The sequence below is a fragment of the Echinops telfairi genome, unplaced genomic scaffold, assembly GCF_000313985.2.
Source record: "Echinops telfairi isolate 266 unplaced genomic scaffold, ASM31398v2 ScPeMD7_8;HRSCAF=38, whole genome shotgun sequence".
NCBI classification, from domain to species: Eukaryota; Metazoa; Chordata; class Mammalia; order Afrosoricida; family Tenrecidae; genus Echinops; species Echinops telfairi.
In genome coordinates this window covers 15,774,897-15,785,164 of record NW_022103905.1, presented here as the reverse complement: position 1 = coordinate 15,785,164, position 10,268 = coordinate 15,774,897, and positions in this window count along the sequence as shown.

Sequence of the window (10,268 nt, the reverse complement as noted above, 5' to 3'; positions counted from 1 at the left end):
CCCAGGACACAAAGCCGGTACGTGGTAGCCTCAGATTTCAAAATCAATGCCCAAGTGCTCTTTCCAACACACAACTCAGAGATGCTCCGCGCTTTAGGCTTTGTGTTAGGTTGGGGTCACTAACGAAGCCAAGCCAGTGACACGTGTGTAGATAGAGAGAAATTCCTATCAAGAAATGGCTCGCAAGTGTAGATGTGGACAAGTCCAGGTTCAGGCAGGTTCCAAGTCAGTGGGTCAGAGGTTAAGCAGAAGGGTTCTCCTAACTCCTGTAGCTCTGGGGGCCTATGATCCCTAAACCAGCAAGAAAACCACAGGCTGGTGGCAGCAGAGGCCGAGAAATCCAAGGTCAGCAGATTTGGCTGTGGCTGCAGAACTCTGCAGGTCAGATGGCAGGCCCAGGACCACCCCCAGGATCAGCAAGCCACCTGGCAGGCCATTCACTCAAGCCCAAAGAACTAGAGGTCAATGAGCCAGGTGCCGGATCCAGACACTGAAAAAGCAAGCTAGCTTTTCTGCAGTCTACTTGCATAAGTAGACCCTGACGAAATTTCCTTTCAATTGCATCAGTACTGTGGCCTGAATAAGGGAATTGCACTGCACCCTAATCTTTGTACAACTGATTGGCTGCTCACTGCAGATCGCATTGTGGAGTTGATTATATTATGTTAGGTCACAGCATAGGGAATTGGCAGCTTTAACTGCCAAACCAGTGAGAACCCAGGCTCAGCCAAGTTGACATAAAATGTGTCACAGACCTATTTTCAAATGTATTCAATTGTTTGCGGGGAGGGGTGGGGGAGACCTCCCCCTGGCTAGTGCAAAGAGAAAGACAGTTTAATAAACATCACACCCAGCTCTCGCTTTCTCTTTATAGTTCAGCTCTCAGAACTATCTCCCCAAACGGCAAACAGCACACAAGGATCACAGGCCAGGAGACTTGGGAGGCTTGCACACCCCCACGACCTCCAGCGCGCCTCTCATCCTATAATCTGGAAAATAGAAGCATGCTCAAAAATGATGCAAGGTGCTATGTAAGCACAAGCCAAGGAGACAGATGCTCTAGCGAAAATTGGGAACCACTCCAAGGAGTCCACTTTCATTTCTGCATCCTTCCCAATTTAATCCTTCTGATCAGATTAATTAGTATACCAGAAGAAATGTTCTCAGCAGGAGCCTCTTTTTTTCATGAACATGGGTAACCTGCCCAAACCAAACTAATTAAGTAATGCTCATACTTTGATGCGTCTGAGCCAGGTCTTTGTCTAGCAAGCTTCCCTAAGGCCACCTTATCCTGCCTCCTGGACCCCAGCTGGAAGCTTCTATTCCCCCACAGTACTAATTTCCCTATGGAGCTCAGCGAAAGGTCGAGGATTCAAACCTGCCAACCCCTCTGTGGGAGAAAAATGAGGCTTTCTGCTCCTGCTAAGATTTACAGCCTCAGAAACCCTATCTGAATGGTTTTGGTTTTGTGTGATTGCCCTTGCTCTGTGCTGGGATGTCCAGAGCAGGGATGTTCTTTTATCAGGACCAGAATTCTGGGCCCTGGCAGGGTCCTTTTGGAGTAGACCATTCTCCTGCTGCTGATTAAAAATCTTGGCTCATACTTCAATGCCTCCCTGAGCTTTAGATCATTCCAGCCCAAATTTCCTTTTCTTTTTAGCATACCTTTAATGCTTAGAGTTGGCACTTCATGATGTGAGACATATTCTGCTTCTCTGTGTTATAAGGACAAAGTTCACATGGAAGAAGCACACCAGCCTGTGTGATCACGAGGTGTCGATGGGATCAGGTATCAGGCATCAAAGACCCAGAACAAAAAATCATATCAATGTGAATGAGAGAGAGGGCAGAGTGGAGACCCAAAGCCCATCTGTAGACAATTGGGCATCCCTTACAGAAGGGTCACAAGGAAGAGATGAGCCAGTTCTGGTGCACTATAGCACTGATGAAACATACAGCTTTCCTCTAGTTCTTTAATGCTTCCCCCCCATACACTATCATGGCCCATGACCTTACAAATCCGGCTCCAGAATGTCCACAGGTACAGAAAAGAGCTGGAAACACAGGGAATCCAGGACAGAGAAACCCCTTAGGACCAATATTGAGAGTAGCCATACCAGGAGGGGAAGGGGAAGAAAGGGGAAACCAATCACCCCGATATATATATAACCCCCTCCCAGGCAGACGGACAACAGAAAAGTGGGTGAAGGGAGACATCGGTAGTGTAAGACATGAAAAAATAATAATTTATAAATTATCAAGGGTTTATGAGGGAGGGATGGTTGGGGAGGGAAGGGGGGAAATGAGGAGCTGATACCAAGAGCTCAAGTAGAAAGAAAATGTTTGGAAAATGTTGATGGCAACAAATGTACAAATGTGCTTGACACAATGGATGGATGGATGGATTGTGATAAGAGCTGTATGCGCCCCCAATAAAATGATTTTTTTCAAAAGAAGAAGAATTCTGGGGATAATGTGGTTCAAGCGCTTGGCGGTTTACCAAAAGATTGGTCATTAGAACCCAAGTGCCACTCCATGGGAGAAAGAGGTGGCCGTCTGCTCTACGGGTTTACAGTCTTGGAAAGAAACCTCTGAGGCCGCTTTATTCTATTGGCATCAACTAGACAGTAATAGATGTGTGTGTGTGTGTGTGTGTGTGTGTTTTATGCACAGCATTTTTTCCCCTTCTTTCCTAATTAAACAGAAAGCCGTAGGTGGTGCTTGGCTACTAACAGAAAGAGTGTTGGCTTGAACCCACACGGAGGTGCCTTAGCAGAGGACCTGGTGATCTGTTCCCCCGAAACCCTGATGGAGCAGCTCCACTCTTCCTCCAGGGGGTGGCCATGAGGGGAAGTCTGTGCGACAGCGGCAAACGACAACTGCCCTGTCAAGTCCTTTTTGTCAGGGAGCCGTGTTGACACTTTCCTGTCGCCTCTAACGCCTTCAAACCAAACCCCACTGCTGTCCTCCGACTGATCCCAACACACACCGGCTCTCAAAGAGAGAGCAGACTGTTCCCGCAGGGTGCTGACAATACATAGACTCGTCTTGAGTTGTTTCCCAAGAAACCAACACTAGCAGCCCGGCACATAACCCACTACCACCACAGAATTAAACAACTCACAACCACTGTGCCGAGTCGGAGTCACAGTGACTCTGTAGAGCTGGTACAACCCCCTTTTGGGTTTCCAATACCTTATTAAAGCCTTATAGGAGTAGACAGCCTCATCTTTCTTCCTGGGAGCAGCTGTTGAGTTCAAACCTTAGCTCTTGTGTTTGGCAGCTCAGTGTGTGCCCAACTAGACCTGCAGGGCTCTCTTAGCAAGCCTTAACTAGCAGACGCTCCCTCCCTCCCTCATAATTCGTTTCTCTCTCTTTCCCTCATCTACTTTCATTTAATAAAATGTCACATACGTATATATGATATATGGATGCTACATCTTTTACAAAAGTATTATCTGTTATCACCAGGAAACTATTTTCAGTGGTGTGGCATAGAATGTTTTAAACAACACAGCTTAGGCTTTCAAGATACCCTAATACAAATATGAATTCCTAAGCACACCCCAGGCACAAACTGTCCCCTTGTCTTGCCAGCAGCCAAGAGGCTTGACAAGTTAATTAAGAGCACCTGAAGCAAAATAAAAGCAGAATGTTTGGACTTCAAAAGGAAAACAGGCGGAGTCATCTTTTATGATTCACCAAACAAGACAAACTATAAACAAGGGAAAGAACCTAGATTTCAACAGCAATGGCTAAGGCAGCAGTTCTCAACCTGTGGGTCGCGACCCCTTTGGGGTCGAATGACCCTTTCACAGGGGTCGCCTAATACATCCTGCATATCAGATATTTACATTATGATTCCTAACAGTCACAAAATGACAGTTAGGAAGTAGCGACGAAAACAGTTTTATGGTTGGGGGTCCCCACAACATGAGGCCCTGTATCAAAGGGTCTCGGCCTTAGGAAGGTTGCGAACCACTGGTCGGAGGGGAAAGGACAGGAACAGGACAAACGTAACAACGAAAGGCTGAAGAACACCGAGTCCCATGATTTGACCAGTTTCTAACCACACCAGAGAAGCCTGGAGAAGAAATGGGGACCACGAACCACAGCCACCTCATCTCTGTTTAAAAAAACCCACAAAACTAACCACGTATCAAAATCACTTTGCCATTACTTTATTATAGTTTATAAAACTGAAGGAACCCTGGTGGCATAGTGGTTACGCATTGGGCTGCATGATTTGACGTTCGAAACCACCCGGCTCTCCCAGTGAGAAAGAAGGGGCTTTCTACTCCAGTTACCTAAAGCGTTGCCGTCTGGGAAGCTCACAGGGGCAGGTCTGGTGTGTCCTCCAGCATCTCTGTGAGTTGGTATTGAGTTTGGTTTTGAGTTACTATAAAATTGAATCTGGACCAGTGGTTTGGCTTTCTGTTGTAAATCCAAATCCCTGTTCCAGTGGAGCCAGTACTTGCTAGCCTCTTGAAAGTGATGGTCCCCGAAAGGACACTCACGAGTTTCCATGCCCTAAGGAGGGAAAAATTAAAGTAGAAAGGGAAAGAACCATTTTCTCCGACTCAGGAAGCGCTGACAAGATGACTTCGTTGTCCCATTGACACTAAGCTGCCCAAAGCTACAGTATTATGTGAATGTGATTTAAAAAAATGTCTGCGACTCAGTTGCAAACAGACTCAATCCACTGTGAAACGGTTCAGAGTGCATCGTCAGCATCCCCAGCCTGTTCGCTCTGCTTTCTTCACTGGCTGCCAGTCATACGGGGCCACCACATGGCCCGGATACACCTGGAGTCAGCCCAGAGGCAGTGACAGTATCTGCCTCCTCCCTGTCGTTGAATCTGGGCATTCTTAGGACCACAGCAAAAGTAACTTCCCCAGCAGGTGATAAAAAGGTGAAATAGCTTCTTCTTTGTTCTCTTGGGGGCACTTGGCCTTGAGACCCAACTCGGCAAACTGTGAAGAAGTCTGTGATTGCGGCTTGGTTGTCATCCCAAACTGAGGTTTTGGCCAACAGGCAGAATCTACCGGAGTCATGTGAGAAAGCAGCCCTTGCAGTGATCCAAGCTCTCAGCTGTCCAGTCCCTTCTCCACTTTGAGACTCACAAACGGAAGCCTCGGCATTATGCCAGAGCAGGAACAAGCTGCCCTCATGGTGTCCTGTCTGAATTCCTAACCTACAGAAGTCAGGGGCACAAAACAGTTTGCTGTGGCTCTAAGATTGGGGTGCAATGCTGCACAGCAATGGTAACAGGCAGGCTACTGAAGGTTCACACTTCCAGCTGAGCTATAAATCCCATCTTGCCCCTTCGGAGAGCTTGTTCATTTGTTCACGTAATTGATGCTTATTGAATGCCTACCATGTGTAAAGCACTGTTCTGAGCTTTATAGGTAAAATTATGAACAAGACAAAAAAGCATCTGCCCCCTTGGAACTCCCACTTTCTTACATAAGACTGAGTGCCCCATAGAGAATTGAACAGGCTGACCCAGAGGCTACTTTCAGTGGCTGAAGCTGGTTTCTCTGACGTGGCAACTTGCTAGTGACCCAAGAGTAACAAGAAGAAACCCAGCCTCGGGAAAATCCAGCGGCAATCTATTCCAAACGGAAGGAACAGCAAACACCAGAGCCTGCAAGGAGAAAGCGCTCAGAATGTTCACATCACCGAAAGAAGGTCAATGTGGAAGGCTGGAGCTAGATCTCTGAGGGTTTGTCAGCCAAAACAGGAAACCTGGATTTTATTCTTAGCCTCTGTGGTAGACAGGCTCAAAATGGTTCCCAACGATACCCAGCCTTGCATAGTCCTCTTCCCATTGAGCTGGGTGGGACCTGTTAACTCTCTTCCAACAAAAAGAACATGACAGGCATTATAGGGTGTCACTTCCAAAAGTAGGTTATAAAAGATTTGAACTGACCTTTCACCCAATGTACCAATGTACAGATGAAAAATAAAGACAGCAAGAAAAAGAAAGACAATGGTGTGCTTAATATTATTAATGATTAGGAAAATACAAGGAAAACACCAATCAGCTACGACGCCTTGTACTCTCCAGGCAGCCCTACCTCCACCCCACTCTATGCTTTCCTTCTCTAAGGGACCAGGCTCCAGTTGTTTATTTGTGGAGTTCTGCATTGAAGAACAGACAGGCCAGGTGAGACAGAAAGTCCTAAGACAAAAAAAACGAGTCCTAAGATCTGGGGACAAGGATTGCTCTGCCCATCTGCAATGACAGTCCAGGGAGAGTGGAGGTGGCTACCTACTTGGAGACTGTAACCCATGTCACCAGATGGTACATGGAGGAACTACTGAATGGGTGTACGTTTTGCTGTGTATATTCTCAACCACAAAGCTGAAACCACAATCAACAACAACAAGAAAAGAATGATACACTTTCTTGACCAGGAGTGGTTCACATTTTTGTGCAATGTGATCGTTACATAATCTGTTGTCAACTTGAGCTTATTAAGAGTGAAGGGGTGGAGTTTAGCCTGTCAATCAGGTCGCAACTTGATGACCTCATTTGGAGGCACTAAGGAGATAAGTAGCTCGCTGGAAGCGGGACACTCGCTCACTCCCTGCAAGACATTCCTGTTGACAAGCCACATGGAGCTATGTTGATGGCAACCAGAGCCTTGGAGCTGGAGGAGCCAGGTGAAGACTCTTGCCAGTGCTAAGATGCTTCCACCACCACTGGATCCACAAGACTCTCCACTCACTGGCCTGTGATCTTCCTGCACTCGGCGTCATTGCATGTGTTGCATGAGTCAGAAGAGGAATTTACAGACTGGCACTGGACATATGGGTGAATATCAGACTTGTGGACTTGATCTGGACTGGGCTGGGATGTTTTCTTAATGTACAATTACTCTTTATATAAATCTCTTTTCTATACACATAGAGTGTCTATGAATTTGTTTCTCTAGCCAACCCAAATGAACACATGCAATTTTAACAAAAGTTCTTTTTCCATCTGCCTCCCAAACTTGAAGCCAACAGGGGCCTCATATATGAAATTAGATTGAACGTACGTTTAGGTCAGATGTACACGTGGCAGGAAGGGTTTTGTTCTACGTCATTCACTTCCGGTTGTAGATGTTGCTTTCCATGACCCTCAACCAAAAAACCACATGCACAGTATCTTAAGTTAGGTCTTAGGGAAGAGAAGGTTTGAAGGTGGGGGCCGGGGAAGGGGAGGGAACCTATCACTGGGATTTGAGAGAAAAAGAATGGGGAGAAAAGGAAGAGAAAGGCAGGAGGAAAGAAAAGGGGCTGGTGAATAGGGAAACCCCAAAGTGAAAGGGACAATAAGAGAAGCAGCATTTCTCTACAGAGAAATTAGAATAATATATAGCCTCCTGCGTGCTTGGGAATCCAGGGATACATTCTTCATTTCCCTTCCAGCCCTAAAATGCTCTCCTCCTACCAAATGTCACATTTCCCCTCATTGCATTTCACTGGGATCCCCAGGCAGCAAAAGGTTTTCCTCCACGCACCACCCACCCACCCCCAGGGCTTAGGCTGTAAAGGGTGTGCACTGCACACTGAAAGTAAATGCTTGCATGACTAGTCCAAACTGTTTGAAATGAGCAATGAAATTTCCAGCTCGTATCTCCCTCTTTATCAGTAAATAGTAATTTAAAGCCATTTACTGGGGCTATGGTTCCTGGGTGATGGACGTGGCCTGTTAAAATTAATCTTGACAGAGGATCCTTGCTGCTTTCTCTGAGCACCGTCGGGTCATTGGTTTATGAACAGGATGAACAGACGGCCCTTCCCAGAGGGGCTGAGGGAGGAAGCACGTTCAAATGGCTGCCTGCCTCTTTGTTTGCTCAGCTGTGTGGAAAAGCTAGGACTAAGGGAAATGGGATTAATGAAGGGGGCAGATTCCCCCCAGGGAACAGGAAAAAACCAGTATGAATATTTTGGTGAGAAAATCAAAGCCAAATACGAGGGGGGTTTCAAAAAGTTTGTGGAAAAGTGGAACTAAAAGATAGTGGAACTTTTCCATGATTTTTTAAAAAGAGCACCACTACCACTCCCTCACGCCACCCCCACCCACATACACGCCGTAAGTTTCAAGTTGGAGGGAAAGGGCTCTTTTCTTCTCAGACCATCACCTGACAGTGTTATTTAGGGACAAGTCGCAAATTTTAGGGTACTACTGGAACTTCTGATCTTGTTGATTGTGTGGGGAGAAGAGAACATTTCGAGGGGGTAAAATGAAATACTTGATTGTCTAAAATTCCGTGGAAGTTTAGTTTATAATTTCCAGTTTTCCTTTCTTAATTAATAAAGGTCATTGGTTAACTATGTGAGTGTGACTGACGAATGACATACATGTACATTTTTTCATAGGAATAAACTCACAAAGCAGAAGAACCTGCCCTGGAAAGACCATGTGAACCGATCATTCTAGCTCTTTTCTATACACATATGCATGTCGATGAATTTGTTTCTCTAGTCAGCCCAGACGAACACATGCAATTTTAACAAAAGTCCTTTTTCCATGTCTCCGAAACTCGAAGGCAGCAGGGGGCTCATCTAGGAAATTAGACTGAATGTACACTTAGGTCAGATGTACACGTTCCTCCTCTCAGTTTAGGAGACTCCGATGAGGTCGGTGTAAAGCACCCTCTCCACTTGACTGATTTTCGTTTCTTCTAACCAAAAAGGTCAGTCACTCAAACCCACCAGCCAACTCAGCTGAAGAAAGAGGTGACAGTCCGCTTCCCTGCAACGACAGCTTTGGGAAGCCTAAGGTCAGTTGTGCTGGGTGTCACGGCGTTGCTGTGCCCTGGAACCCACTGCATGGCAATGAGTTTGGGCACACCACCTGAAGTCCCACCCATAAAAACATCCGGTTAAAGGGATCTCCCATTGATACTTCCAGAAGCATGTTAGTCTAGTGAACATTTACACAGAAGTCAGCTCCAAATCGCTTTCTCCTAAAAGGCCTCGTGGGGTGATTCTTCTACACGTGGAAGAGTGGAACTTGATTGAAGACAAAGGGGTAATTTGGTGGGAATATTTAGCAATCTGAGGGGGAGGCCAGATAAGAGAAAATGTCCTAACAGTGAGTGTCTGTAGGGTAGGAGGAAGGCCGAGAAGACCTGCCTCCAGGATTTTCAGACTAGAGAGGGCAGGCAAAAAAAAAAAAGGAGTAGGACGCTATCGAAAAGCAAGTTTTGTTCAGGATTCATTCAAACTCTATGCTGAAGCATAGGGTCTCCTGTACTTAGTCTTCCTCTGTGTTAGTCCAGGTAGACTAGAGAAACAAATCCAGAGAGAGAGTGAGCTTTATATCATACAGCAATTGCATATTGAGAAAATATCCCAGTCCAGATCAAGTCCTTAAGTCTGATATTAGCCCATATGTCCAATATTAGTCTATAAATTCCTCCTCAGACTCACACACCACATACAATGATGCTGAATGCAGGAAGATCACAGGCCAGTGGGTGGAAAGTCCAGTGGGTCCAATAGCAATGGATGCATCTCCAGGGCTCTGATTGCCCGTGGCTTGTCAACAGGAATGTGTAGCAGAGAAAGTGTGTCTCCTGCCCCAGGGGAGGAAGACAGGAGTTCCCAGAAGCCTCAGGAGAAGGCCAGGCTCACACAGAGGCATCATTGGCTATGACCTGGTTAACAGGCTAGACTCCACCCCTTCGCTCAAATTGACATAATCAAGGAGATTCTGTAACTGCCACATTCTCTAAACGTTTTCATAAGACATCCAATATAATGCATATCTTAAGTCTGATTATACACATTATTATTAATAAAGCAAGCTTATAAAAGTGATGTTTAAGAGAGAAAGAGCAAGTCTATACTACAATGCCAGCACACTTTTGAAGTCGGATATGTACGATCACCTTTAATTTTCAGTCTTGTATGAAAATGAGCACAGCCCTGAGAAGCTTCAGCTAATCCAATAGGAGGGGCAGTAAAGGATGGCTGTGTAATAGATGCTGTTGCTAGGTGCCAGCAAATCAGTTCCAACTCACCGGGACCCTATGTAAAACAGGATGAAAGACAGCCCGGTCCTGCACCATCCTCACAAATGTTGTGTTTGAGCTTCATTGTTACGGGCACTGCATCAGCCCATCTTCCACCTTTGCAGTAACCCTCTTCCAAGCATAATGTCCTTTTCCAGAGACTGTTCTGTCCTGATAATATATCCAAAGTATGTGAGACAAGTTCCATCCTTGCCTCAATGGGGCATTTTGATTGTACTCCACCCAAGACGGATG